This window comes from Pongo pygmaeus, chromosome 14 (genome assembly GCF_028885625.2).
Source record: "Pongo pygmaeus isolate AG05252 chromosome 14, NHGRI_mPonPyg2-v2.0_pri, whole genome shotgun sequence".
Classification (NCBI taxonomy): Eukaryota; Metazoa; Chordata; class Mammalia; order Primates; family Hominidae; genus Pongo; species Pongo pygmaeus.
Window position 1 is genome coordinate 106,870,467 of NC_072387.2, and position 13,195 is coordinate 106,883,661.

Genomic DNA, 13,195 nt, shown 5'->3' on the forward strand with positions numbered 1-13,195 from the left:
AAATATTTTCTTTCAACACACTAAAGATAATATTTCACTTTTTTATGACTTATATTTTTGTGATTATGATTTACATTTTGCAATTTTGAGATCATGTCGTTTGCAGGGACATAGATGAAGCTGGAAGCCATCATCCTCAGCAAACTAACACAGGAACAGAAAACCAAACACTGCATGTTCTCACTCATAAGTGGGAGTTGAACAATGAGAACACATGGACACAGGGAGGGGAGGGGAACAACACACACTGAGGCCTGTTGGGGAGCAGGGAGTGAGGGGAGAACATGAGGACAAATGGCTGATGCATGTGGGGCTTAATACCTAGGTGACGGGTTGATAGATGCAGCAAACCAGTATGGCACACTTTTACCTATGTAACAAACCCGCATGTTCTGGACATGTATACCAGAACTTAAAGTAAAATAAAATAAAATTTTAAAAAAAGGAAAAAAAGTCAGCTTTCAGTCTTACAGATCCTTCTCTGTAGGAGATTTTTCATTTCTCTCTGGCTGACTTTCTGATATGTCTTTGATGATCTGCAGTTTCATCTGATGTGTCTAGTTGTCAATTTGTTTTGATTTACCCTGCCTGTATACATTGGACTTAACAACATGGGGGCTTAGGAGCTTTCAAAAATTCTCAAAAATTATCAGCCAATCTCTCTTCAAATGTTGCTTTTTCCTCCATTTTTTTCTATCTCTTTCTGAAAATCTGCTCACATATATGTTGGGTCTTCTCGCTCTCTACTGCAGGTCTAGCATTCATATTTTTCATTTTCTTGTTTCTTTTTCTTTTGGGTTGTATTCCAGATAGTGTTTTTGGATCTTGCTTCCAGTTCATTAATTCTCTCTTTGCTGTATCTAATCTCCTGTTTTACCAATCCATTATTTTTTTAAATTTTAATTTATTATACTTGTTATTTTTAGAAGTCTATTTCTTTTAAAGTTTAATCATTCTTAATAGTCTCATTTTCATTGCTCATTTCAAGCCTCTCTTTTATTGTTTGAAATAAAATAAACATCCTATTTTACAATCAGTTTCAGATCTTTCTCATCTGTGAAATCTCTGAGGTTCTAATTCTAATTCTCACTGTGCCTTTTTGTTGGCATTTCTCGTGATTTCCTTTTTAATGTGAGTTTCTCACTATACTTGGAAACTTAACCAATAGGAACACTTTGAGACCTGTGTTAAATTTGTGATCTCTTAAAGAGATTTCCGTACGCTTCTGCCAGTTGCCTGATGGTATTGCCCATCTGGAAATCACTTTAAAATTAATTCCCCACTTGAGCTTCAATTTTTAACATGCAAGTAACAACAAGTTGACAAGTAAGCTTGATGCTGACTGATTTCTCAGGGGCACATTTATTTTCCCTCTACCCAGTGTCAAAGTCAAGGCAGGCTATTTTACATGCTGCCTTCTTCTCTTCCCCAGCCTTATTTATCGTTCACCCTAACGTGGAGAACATGGCCTATTGACATTCAGAGTTTTGCAAGAGTCTACTACTACAATCCCCACCTTTGTTGAATTGCATACCTCATGTTCTTTCTCCCATGTTTAGTATGACTATGTATCATTCCAGACGCTTTTGAGAATAGAAGTAGGTACTATTAATAATTATACCAGGGCAACTGGCATTAACTAGTACTATCCTGGGAAAACCAGGATGTACCATCATCCTACACATCCCAACACAGATATCAAGATGTAGGTGAAAAACCCACCAGGATTTTGAAGAGACTGTTGGGAAAATTGGTGCTTTTACTGCCTACTGACTTCCAGATTTCTTGCCTTTATATTTATTTTTTCCCTTTGTGGATTCTTTAGTTTCTTAGCTCAGTGAGCATTTTTATAGGGGTTTATGAGAAGATTTTACTTAGCCATTTTCATTATTTTCAACTGGCAGGTTGTGCAATGGATTTAATCTAACATGTTACCAGAAACATAAGTCTTTTCTCTCATCATCAAAGGCAATACAAAGACTCAATTTAGGCATGAATTTTCTGTACTCAGCTATTGGTCAGGTAAAAATTGGGATTTAAAAGGCAGATATTTCTCATTCTAAAAGAGGCTCATTTTTTGCTGTTGTTCTGTGTCATAACTTCTGGTTATTATTGGGTGCTGGCACCACAAATAAATATGTGACCATGTGTTGGAGAAGTTCATAATCTCACAAGGAAAAAAAAAAACACATTGACATGGAAGAGTGATAATCCAAGTCCTGTATGATAAATTGCCCAAGTGCTTCAAGAATACAAACAACAAAAGATGGAACTGCCCACTCTGAGCTAAACAGTTAGAGAAAGAGCCACAAAAACTGAACTTTATCAGTGCTTTCACAAATGGTTAAAATTTGAATAGGGGATTTAATATTGGACTTGTTTTAATTTTTTAATATGAATGCTGTCTGGCTTTACCCCTGAATTTAAATTTAAAAAAAAGCACTGTTATTTAAACTTTTTGACAGACTACGTAAATCAGAAAATGTTTTGCAAAAAGATGGCTTGTGGTTTGACCATCTCTTACGGTGCATATGTAGATTTTTTGGCTTTCTTGGTGTAAGATTCATATGTTTACAGTGTTGCCTCTGATAATGCGATAATACTAAGTATGTAATACCAAATACTGTCTTACTGTTCATCTTCTAGAGGGTTTAAACAGATAAATGGGGCATTTAACCATATACAATTAGCACTCCAGGATATTTGTGTATACTTAGAATATACTTTAGGGTTGTTGGTGAGAGAGGTTTAGATAGTTACATAAGTTCCTGAAATGCACCCTTTGGGTGCATTCCTTAGAATACAAATAGATAATGATAACTGGTAATGGCAAAAAGAACTAGACAAACATTTCACTGACTTTTGATAAGTAAATGTAGCATAACAAACACTCAACCTAAAAGGCACATATGAATAATGCAGTTAGTTTCCAAGAATGTGGTATTTTTGAAAGTAGTACTGTTTCATTATTAAGATTTATATCTCAAGGGTATATCACAGTACTTTGCACATAGTTGGGGTTCAAAAGATGCTGGTGTTAGTTTACTCGAATAGACGTTAAGCTGATATTGTGATCCTAAACACATAAGCTATGCATTCCTCTGTTTTATAAGTTTCTGTGCTCAACAAATAAATATACTAAATAAATAATATTTTCTGCATCTGTGTTTCATTTTTCAAATGTTTGTGGAAGCTATTGTGATTAATAAAAATTATTTACAAGCATTAATGTAGTATTAGCAAGCATTTTCAGAAAGAAAAACAATGTGTTCAGGCTATAGGAATATTTCTAAACTATGGAAAACAAATTGTTATTATGTATTCATAGAAAATATATTCATATGTCACATAATACGCAGAGAGAGAATAAGAAAGAAGACATATATAGCAACTCTAAGAGACCTAGTGGTTTAGGTGTACTTTAAAAAAAATCTCCTCTAAAACCTCTGAAATGCATATAAAATAAAAATGAAAGAATGCTTCACCTGAACTAAAATCAGCAAATAATTCTGGCCTCATAGTACTAGCCTCTAAGACTTTCTTCTAAATATCAAACAGTTAAATGGAAAGAGGATGCCAGGAGTACCCCCCAGTTCCCTGGTGCAAACCTCAAGTTGTAGGCAGTCAGTGGAGGGCATTAGAAATAACCCCACTGAACTACCATGGCTTGATAACTAAGAGCTCTTTTTTGTTCTTTAAAATTCATTCTTTGAGAGCCTCCTGGTCTGTTTTAAGGATGTCTCTGAGAGTCTTGTTGGTTTTTTTAAATTTTCTTATGTTCCCTACAGGGTTTTTGTTTCCCTGAGTGCTTTCTTTTTAATTTTTCTTGTCTGATCATTTTGGAGTCTCTGATTCCTGTTGTTGACTTTCCCCAGTTGCTGTGTTATTCATGACTGTCCATGCTGATATTTAAGAGTATGGCACTAAGAAGCTGAGTTGGAAGGCAGGTCAACTGGTGGGTGCCATTGTGGGGTGGGCAGGCTGAGCTGTTCCTCAACTGTTGGTATCTAAATAGATTCTCTTTTTGTGAAAAGCAGCATAGTGTAGTGGTTCTATACATGGGCTCTGGAGTCAGACTGTGCATTCATAAAGAAAGCAGTTAAAACACAGCCCAGCACATCACTAGTGCTATATAAGTTGTATCTATCATTGCTGTAGTTTCCATTTCCCTAGAGAAGAATGCTACAATATTCTGGCAGGAAAGTTAAGTATGAGCTGCCACTGTTATCGGAGCCAAGGGTTTCTATCCAAAATTTAGGACCTCACTTTTACCGTTCCTTTGACTATATTTATTGTCCTCAGGTCAAGAATCTTTCTGCTCCTTCTTTAAACCACTCCAGAATGAAAAGCCAAGAATTCTCCTGGTGTAGAAGAGCAGTAATTATTGGTTTGCACAGGAAAAGGTATGATATCTAGGGGCATAATTGCTTCTTGTTCAGGCTTTACATGAAACTTCCTATTGTCAGGTCTACTGATAATCCTCTTTCAGACATAACTGGCAGCCCTAATTCCTGAACATTTTGGAGTTAAGCAGAATGTACTACTCTGTCTCTGGGTTCTGTCTGCTACCAGCTTTGGGTCCCTTTTGTTTCACCATTTATCCATAAGCTTTTAGCTTTCAATATCTTTATAGTTATACTGAAATGGGAGAGTTCCCTGACCCCCTTGTAGGACTTATGACTTATGACAGGGTTGTGGCTTGTTTGCTCAGCTGCCACATGCTCCAACCACTTAAAGGATGGGGAGCACGCAGATGGGCAGACACAGGAGCCAGGGCAAGTGCTTTTGGGTTCCGGCCCTACAGTAGCATCTAGGGTGTGTTACAATTAATGCTCTCTTCGTAGTTGCCATCCACGGACAGCCAAGTGTTAAACCAGCTCGGTGAAGAGTCAGGGTGACAGCCTTTTAAACTCTGCCCTTGTGGTAGTCAGTTGCTTATCCAGCATCCAGGAAGAATCAGGTCACATGGACTTGAAGGATGGTGAATGTGGGATTTTATTAAGTGATGGTGGTGGCTGTCAGTGGGATGAATGGGGAGCTGGAAAGGGGATGTAGTGGGAGGATGATCTTCCCCATAAGTTCGACCATCTGGCAGTCAATCTCCTCTCCAACCCCTTTCAATGTTAAGATGCTCCTCTCTTCTCCCCTTCTCTGCTGTGTTGCTCTGTCTTTCTGCTCTTCAACTCGTGGAGCCTGGGGTTTGGGATTTGTGTGGCTACAGGACTGGGGGCCATGGCAGGCCAGGGTGGCTTTGGAAAAAGCAGCATTTGGATATGAAAATGGGAATGCCTGTTCTCATTTAGGGCCATGGGTCCAAGCTTGAGGGTGGAGCCCTTGCCAGTGACCCTGCTCTCCTGCCTCCTGTTCATATCAATATTACCACTATTATTTTAGTGTCATTTTAGGGGAGAAGAGTCATGGTTAAACTGCCATATTTAAATTGAAGTATGTCACACTTTAGAAGGATAAATAGTAAACAGCATTAATGGGAAAGGCAGGAGGCATTCCACAAAACTTCTGCTCCCTCACCCGGAATAGATCACAGTGGAATATAAGGGAGAGCCTCTCCCACTGGTAACAATGAAACTAGATCAAATACATTAATCAAATGTTTCCAGGCCTGGGATGACAGATAGAGCAATATTGTGAGCCCTACAATCTTCCCACCTCTCTGGCTCATGGTCTGGCATAATTTCCTGACCACAGCACAAAAATCTGGAATAGAAACAGAAGACAATGGTCCCTTTGAGCTGAGGAGGGAGAGGTCAGTGTTCAACATGAAGTGTCTGAAAGATTTAAAGCAGGGCACCAAGGCAGAGGGAAGTATGGGCAGAAGAGGGAAAAATTCTCTGATTTATGTGCCAAGGGCTGTGTTTTCAGGGAGAGATGACTTAAGGCTAATCAGAAAGAAGCTATGGGAACAGAGATAGTAGTGATTAAGCAATGGTCAAGAACATTGGAGTTCTGGCCGACATCAAGGAAAAACTATCTCATTAACATCTTACTAACTCATCTAGCTGAGGCAGCAGAAAGCAAAGACGATGCCCCAGAGTAAGCCCTACTCTAGATTCTTTGGGGAAAAAAAAGGCTAAAACCAAGTCTAAGCAAGACCACAGGAGAAATTGAATTTGGTAATTGGGTCTTACTGTATTAGAAGAGCTTGGTAAACATCTTGGACTTCTCACAAAATATGTTCTTAAAAATCACAAAACTAAACCAACACAGTTTCAAGGTGATTAGCAAGTAATTTATCTGTCTACTAGGAAAAAAACCCAAGTCTTCAGAGATAATAATAGAATCTCTACAATGATTTGTTTATAATATTAGTAAAAAGTTGGTAGATACATGAAACAGAAAAACATGTGCCATAGCTAAGGGGAAAAAATAATTAGAAAATGACTTTAAAGTGACCGACTGTGATACCCTGAATACTAACCTTCTCAAAATGTCCACATTCTAATCCCTGGAACCTATGAACATATTATGTTACATGGCAAAAAAGACTTTGCAGATGTAATTAAGTTATGGGTTTTGAGATGAGGAGATTATTCTGGATTATCTGGGTGGGCCCAGTGTAATCACAGGAGTTACAATAAAATGAAAACTGAAGAATCAGCATCAGAAAGAGATATTCAATTAGAAGTGGAGGTCAGAGAGATTTTAAGATGCTATGCTACCGGCTCTGAAGATAGGTGAAGGGACCATGAGCTAAAGAATGTAGGTGGTCTCTAGCAGCTGGAAAATGCAAGGAAATGGATTCACCTCCAGTGCCTCCAGAGGCAATGCAGGTCTACCAACTCCTTGACTTTAGCCAAGTGAAATTGATTTAAGACTTCTGACTTCTGAAAGAGAGTAAAATTGTGTTGTTTTAGGTCACTATATTTGTGGTAATTTGTTATAGCAGCAATAGGAAACTAGTAAAACCAAATACTGGATTTAACAGGTAAAAATGTGAAAGCAGCTATTTTGGTATGTTTAGAGTTAAAAGAAAAACATTGTTTAGTGAAGAAGGAAACTCCAACAGAGAAGTGGGATTAAAAATCATTACACCTTATACAAAAATTAACTCAAGATGGATTAAAGACTTAAACATAAGACCTAAAACCATAAAAGCCCTAGAAGAAAACCTAGGCGATACCATTTAGGACATAGGCATGGGCAAAGTCTTCATGACTAAAACACCAAAAACAATGGCAACAAAAGCCAAAATAGACAAATGGGATCTAATTAAACTAAAGAGTTCTGCACAGCAAAAGAAACTATCATCGGAGTGAACAGACAACCTACAGAATGGGAGAAAAGTTTTGCAATCTATCCATCTGAAAAAGGGCTAATATCCAGAATCTACAAATAACTTAAACAAATTTATATAAAAAAAAAACCCCATCAACAAGTGGGTGAAGGATATGAACAGACACTTCTCAAAAAAAGACATTTCTGTGGCCAAGAAATATATGAAAAAAAGCTCATCATCACTGGTCATTAGAGAAATGCAAATCAAAACCTTAATGAGATACCATCTCATGCCAGTTAGAATGGTGATCATTAAAAAGTCAGGAAACAACAGATGCTGGAGACGATGTGGAGAAATAGGAAAACTTTTACACTGTTATTGAGAGTGAAAATTAGTTCAACCATTGTGGAAGATAATGTGGCAATTCCTTAGGGATCTAGAACTAGAAATACCATTTGACCCAGCAATCCCATTACTGGGTGTATATCCAGAGGATTATAAATCATGCTGCTATAAAGACACATGCACACATATGTTTACTGCAGCACTGTTAACAATAGCAAAGACTTGGAACCAACCCAAATACCCATCACTGATAGTCTGGATAAAGAAAATGTGGCACATATACACCATGGAACACTATGCAGCCATAAAAAAGGAGGAGTTCATGTCCTTTGCAGGGACATGGATGAAGCTGAAAACCATCATTCTCAGCAAACTAACACAGGAGCAGAAAACCATACACCACATGTTCTCACTCATAAGTGGGAGTTGATCAATGAGAACATATGGACATAGGGAGGGGAACATCACACACTGGGGCCTGTCAGGGGGTAGGGGGCTAGGGGAAGGATAGCATTAGTAGAAATACCTAATGTAGATGATGGGTTGATGGGTGCAGCAAACCACCATGGCACGTGTATGCCTATGTAACAAACCTGCATATTCTGCAAATGTATCCCAGAACTGAAAGTATAATAAAAAAAAAGAAATTATAGAACCAAGAAATAAAATAACTGAAATGTAAAGTTTACTCATTGAGCTTAACAGTAAATTGGAGATAATAGAAGAAACAATTAACTTTAAATAGATCTGAAGAATAGAGTGTCATAAGATTGAAAAGACATGAACAAAGTCTCAGTGACCAGTGCAACAATATTGAGCTGTGTGACATACGTGTAACTGGAGTTTCATGAGAAGAGTGAAGATGGAGTAGAATACATATTTGAAAAAATAATGCTTAAAATTTTCTGAATTTGATGAATAAGAGTACATTATAATATTCAAGAATATTAATAATTCCTAAGCATTATAAATACAAAGAAAATTACACCTAGGCACAGAATAGCCAAATTGCTTTAAAACAGCAATAAAGAGAAAATCTTAAAAGAACCAGAGGATAAAGAAAACATATTACATACAGGAAACAATGATATGATTTACAGCGAACTTTTTATCAGAAACAATAGAAATGAAAAGATAATGGAACAACATCTCTGAAGTGCTAAAATTAAAAGTGGCAATCCTTCATCCAGTGGCATTTCTATGTTCAGTGAAAACATCTTTCTTAAAAAACTTAAATTATGATATTTTCCGATAAATAAACGCTTAGAAAGTTTCTCTTCGGCACACCTGCATTGTAATAAATGCTAAAGAATGTTTTTTGTTTGGAGGAAAATGATAGCAGATGAACACTCTTATCTTTAGGAAGAAATGACAAGCATGGTATTGGTAAATAAGTAGGAAACTATAGAAGACTATTTTTTTCTTACTGTAATTTTCTTAAAGGACAACTGATTAAGTAAAAATATTTACAATGTAAACTGGGGTTTATAACACGTTTAAAAGTATAAGTTTTTACAGCAATAGAACAGAAGTTAGAGTGAGTAAATGGCATAATACTGTTATAATGTTATTATATTTTGAAGATAGAAGAAGTGAGAAGTGAAAAATACAAATTATCAAATATAAAATGAGAAGAGAAAAGATGACAGTAGGGAGTGGAAAAATTTAGGTGTGAAGTAAAAAAGAAACATAATTGACTCTAAATAATTTTTGATACTTGAGGTAAGATATTTATAGCCCTAGAAAATTACTATAAAATAAAAAGAATTTAAAAATATAGCTAAGAATCCACAATAGAGGAAGTAAGTAATATTGAAAATATTTTATTCTTCTAATAGGAAACACAAAAGAAACAACAAAGATACAAAAAAGAAGAGACAAATGAAAAAGCAGCAAGACAGTAGACTTGAACCTAACCATATCAATACTTACATTAAATATAAGTGCACCAGATAATCCAACTAAGGGCAGAGACGTTAGTTGGGATAGAAACAGGATTCATCGTGTACCGTCTACAAAATATATAAATGCAAATATATATGATATAATATACTTATGTTTAGACACAAATATGTATATATATATAAAATAAACTCTATCAGTAACAAAGACAAATCAGAGATAAACTGCATTGTACCAAAACTGTAACCTAGTCTCAGCCCAGTCCAGTTTCTATTTACAATTTAAAGAAATACATTCCCAAGTCTATTTTCGTGGCTGAAGAAAAGGTAAGCCTATGAAAGGATCCTCTTTGATATTTCCATATGTAATTTCTGTTATTCAATAAAAAATTAATAGACATGCAAGAAGATAGGATCACATGACCAATAGGCAGGAAGGAAATGACAGACAATAGAAGCAGATCCAAAGGTAATTCAGATATTAGAAGGACAGATAAAAACTTTCAAATACCTATGATTATTCAGTTCTGGAAAATATAGAAAGAGGTAGATAAAATAGATTGAAAGACAACCAAACTCACTGAAATAGTAGAATTAATAAAAAGAACCACATATACTTCTATAAATGAAAAAACATAATTTCTGAAATTAAGAATTCAATGGATGGGTTTAATGGCAAATTGTATGCAGTACAAGGTAGGATTAATGAAACAAAATAGATTGATGGAAAATATTCAAGACAGAAGCATAGACAGGAAATAGAATTTAAAAAACAGATCATTGCATATTAAAATTTAATTTCTTCCTGAGAACTCAATAATAGAAAGAACTCTCATGTTTCAGGCATTTTTTATGTTACCTGCCTTATATTGTTTGGTAACATCTGAGCTCATTGTAAAATATCAGATAGATTGTATAGAAGAATGTTGCTGGATAGAATTTAAGAATAAAATTAGAGCAGGAGTCCTCAAGTGCTACATGGCCTTGTAGTTAATCAGTGCTTTATTCTGTCTTTTTCAAAGCTTTCTGGAGGAAAACGTAAATGTCTTGCATGATCCAAGAGGGCACACAAAGACACTAGGGTGGGTTTGGAGGAGAAGCACAGCAACAGTAAGGCAATTTCCTCTGTTAATCTCCTCCCTCAAGGGGGCAGCTCCAGTCTTGTGGCTCATAAGATTGGCTGTTAACCGCAAAATGTTAAAAGAACAAAAACTTGGCCCATATTGAAAGGAAATCCTGTCAAAATTTCCATCAACCCTTACGATTTCATTGAGGAAGTAGTAGGAGGCAGCTTCAACATCCCTTTTCATTGCTTCCTTTGCCTTGCCAAAAAAGAAAGAGTAACCAGATTCGTGGCCGAGAATTGTGTTAAGAATGGAGGGTACAAAATTTTGATGGGTCAAAGATCTTTCTAGAAAAACTATAATAAAAGCAGAGGAATGTTAGAATTTTATAAGTAACCTAGTGGATCAAAATAGAAATGCGCAACTGAAAACACTAAACATAAAGCTATGAAGGGGGAGGAAGATGGCGAACTTATGATTGAAGGATCAGAATAATACGTCCTGAAAGTCCTGCTCAATTGCTAAGCATAGGACAGTCAGATACAAGCACCTTCCTAGGTGAATTAGTGTTCCTATAAAAAGAAAAGAAAGAAGAAATGAAGGAGGGAGGGGTGAGAAGGAGGAAGAAAGGAATGAAAGAAAACAGGGAAGGAAGGGAAGGGAAGGGAAAGGGAGAAGGAAATAACAACAAATAATCTGTATCTAATCTAACCTCTAGCTTTACCTTCCAAATTACTGCAAATATGCAGGTTGAAGGAATGTGATAAATAACAAAATGGAATTAAAACAGTCAGACCTGCAATGTGAAAAAGTCTACAGGAGAAACGACTTGACCTGATTTCTTCAGCAAATAAATGGCAATTAATTAAGAAAAGGGGAGCTCTTTTAGATTAAAATAAATTGAAGAGTCATATCAACCAAATGCAATGCATGGATCTTCCTTTGATCCTGATTTGAAAAAAAAAAAACTGTATAAACATACTTTGGGGGGAAACAGGGGTAATGAAACATGGATTAGTATTAGATAATATTGAGGAATCAGTTATTATTTTGTTTTGGTTTTGTATGTTTTGAAAGAAATCTGTGTTGAAGCGTCTATAGGTAAAACTGTATGCTGTCTAGAATTTCCTTTTAAATATTCTAGCAACAAAGATGTGGGAAGAGAGAGATAAAACCTGAAGGGTGGGATGTTGGCTATTGATGAAATTAAGACATGTTTTACATGAGGTCATTTGGCTCCTTTTTAAATTTTGTGACTATTTGAAAATGTCCACAATAAAGAGTTACAAATAACGTAAGGGATTACCGTGTCTCAGAAGTTTGGAACAGGTTTTTCTGGCTTCCCCACATGCAGGTGCAGTGAGCCTGACTTGCGCTTTCGGTTCTCACACAGCCAACAGACCTGAGTAGCTGTGCCCTGGTGGACAGTGAGAGCTCTGCTCTTTTGTTCTCATTCTGTCTTCCTCTGCCTAGGCCTGGTTGTATGCAGCAAAGTCACACAGGTCCCGTTCTAGCCTGGGAAATATCATCAATCCCTTTTTTTTGGCCTCAGTTCAAAACTGCCTCCTTCAGCACAAATAACCCAGAACTCTTAACTTTGTAAAATAAAACTCATCCTTTGAATTAAATTTGCTTGGATCTCTGTGATTCTGTTCTATCGGAAGAACCCTAGAGGGCAGACAGTCAACTGCACCCAACCCACAGCTGTGGGAAGCAGATTAGGTAACAGAACGACATAAAAGCTTAATCAAGGGGAGGCATTTTTCGGATAATGGAAAATTATGCATGCTCCCAAGATAAGGTCAATTATCCAGGGTAATAAAAATATTAAAAACGTGAGAAAGTGAGATTAAGTGTTGGAGCAAGGTCCCTAAGAGAGCAAAATAAAGACCAGAGATAAAGTGCAAGAATTCCTGCCAGAAGGATGATTTGTTTTTCTGTACATTGGTAGGAAGAAGGTAAAAAATAAAAGAAGCTACACAGATGAGTTGAGAAAGACATGAAGGATGTTGAAGTGGCTTTTCTCTGGTGGGTAAACTCTATTTTTTTTTTGAGACGGAGTCTCACTCTGTCGCTCAGCCTGGAGTGCAGTGGCGCCATCTTGGCTCACTGCAAGCTCTGCCTCCCGGGTTCACGCCATTCTCCTGCCTCAGCCTCCTGAGTAGCTGGGACTACAGGCGCCCGCCACCATGCCCAGCTAATTTTTTGTATTTTTTTGAGACAGGGTTTCACCATGTTAGCCAGGATGGTCTTGATCTCCAGACCTCGTGATCCGCCTGCCTAGGCCTCCCAAAGTGTTGGGATTACAGGCGTGAGCCACTGCGCCCGGCCAACTCTTTGGAATAAGAAGGAATAAAGATGAGGAGAGAAAGGAAAGGGGTTTGTGCCCAAGGCTAGAATAACGACAGCAGTGGAATACGGGCAAGTCTGTCTGCACTTTAGTGATAGCCCAGGGGCTGGGCTAGGCATCAGGGAAAAGAAAAAGAGCTAGCAGTTCCAGGTGGACCTCTGAATACTTCTCGATGCTGTATAGCCAGGGCAGATGAGCAAATTGGGGTCGTCTAGTGAAATAGCTTATTCCACATGTTATAGAAAGGCTCAGAAGACGATGGCTCAGAAGGTAGGGATTGCAAAAAGCACCATTGTCCAGA

The 13,195-nt window shown here is 37.1% G+C and overlaps 1 long non-coding RNA gene across 2 annotated transcripts in view; it reads right to left on the reverse strand.

Annotated features, from left to right (window-relative positions):
* The window catches only part of LOC129011783 (uncharacterized), a 45,364-nt gene extending 33,428 nt beyond the window's left edge, over positions 1 to 11,936 (reverse strand). For both annotated transcript variants that reach the window (XR_010123611.1, XR_010123610.1), the window contains exons 1-2: positions 11,851 to 11,936; positions 9,512 to 9,591 (exon numbers count right to left, since the gene is read on the reverse strand). This is a non-coding gene — a long non-coding RNA (uncharacterized LOC129011783). The remainder of the gene's footprint in view (positions 1 to 9,511; positions 9,592 to 11,850) is intronic.
* Between the last annotated feature and the right edge of the window lie 1,259 nt (positions 11,937 to 13,195).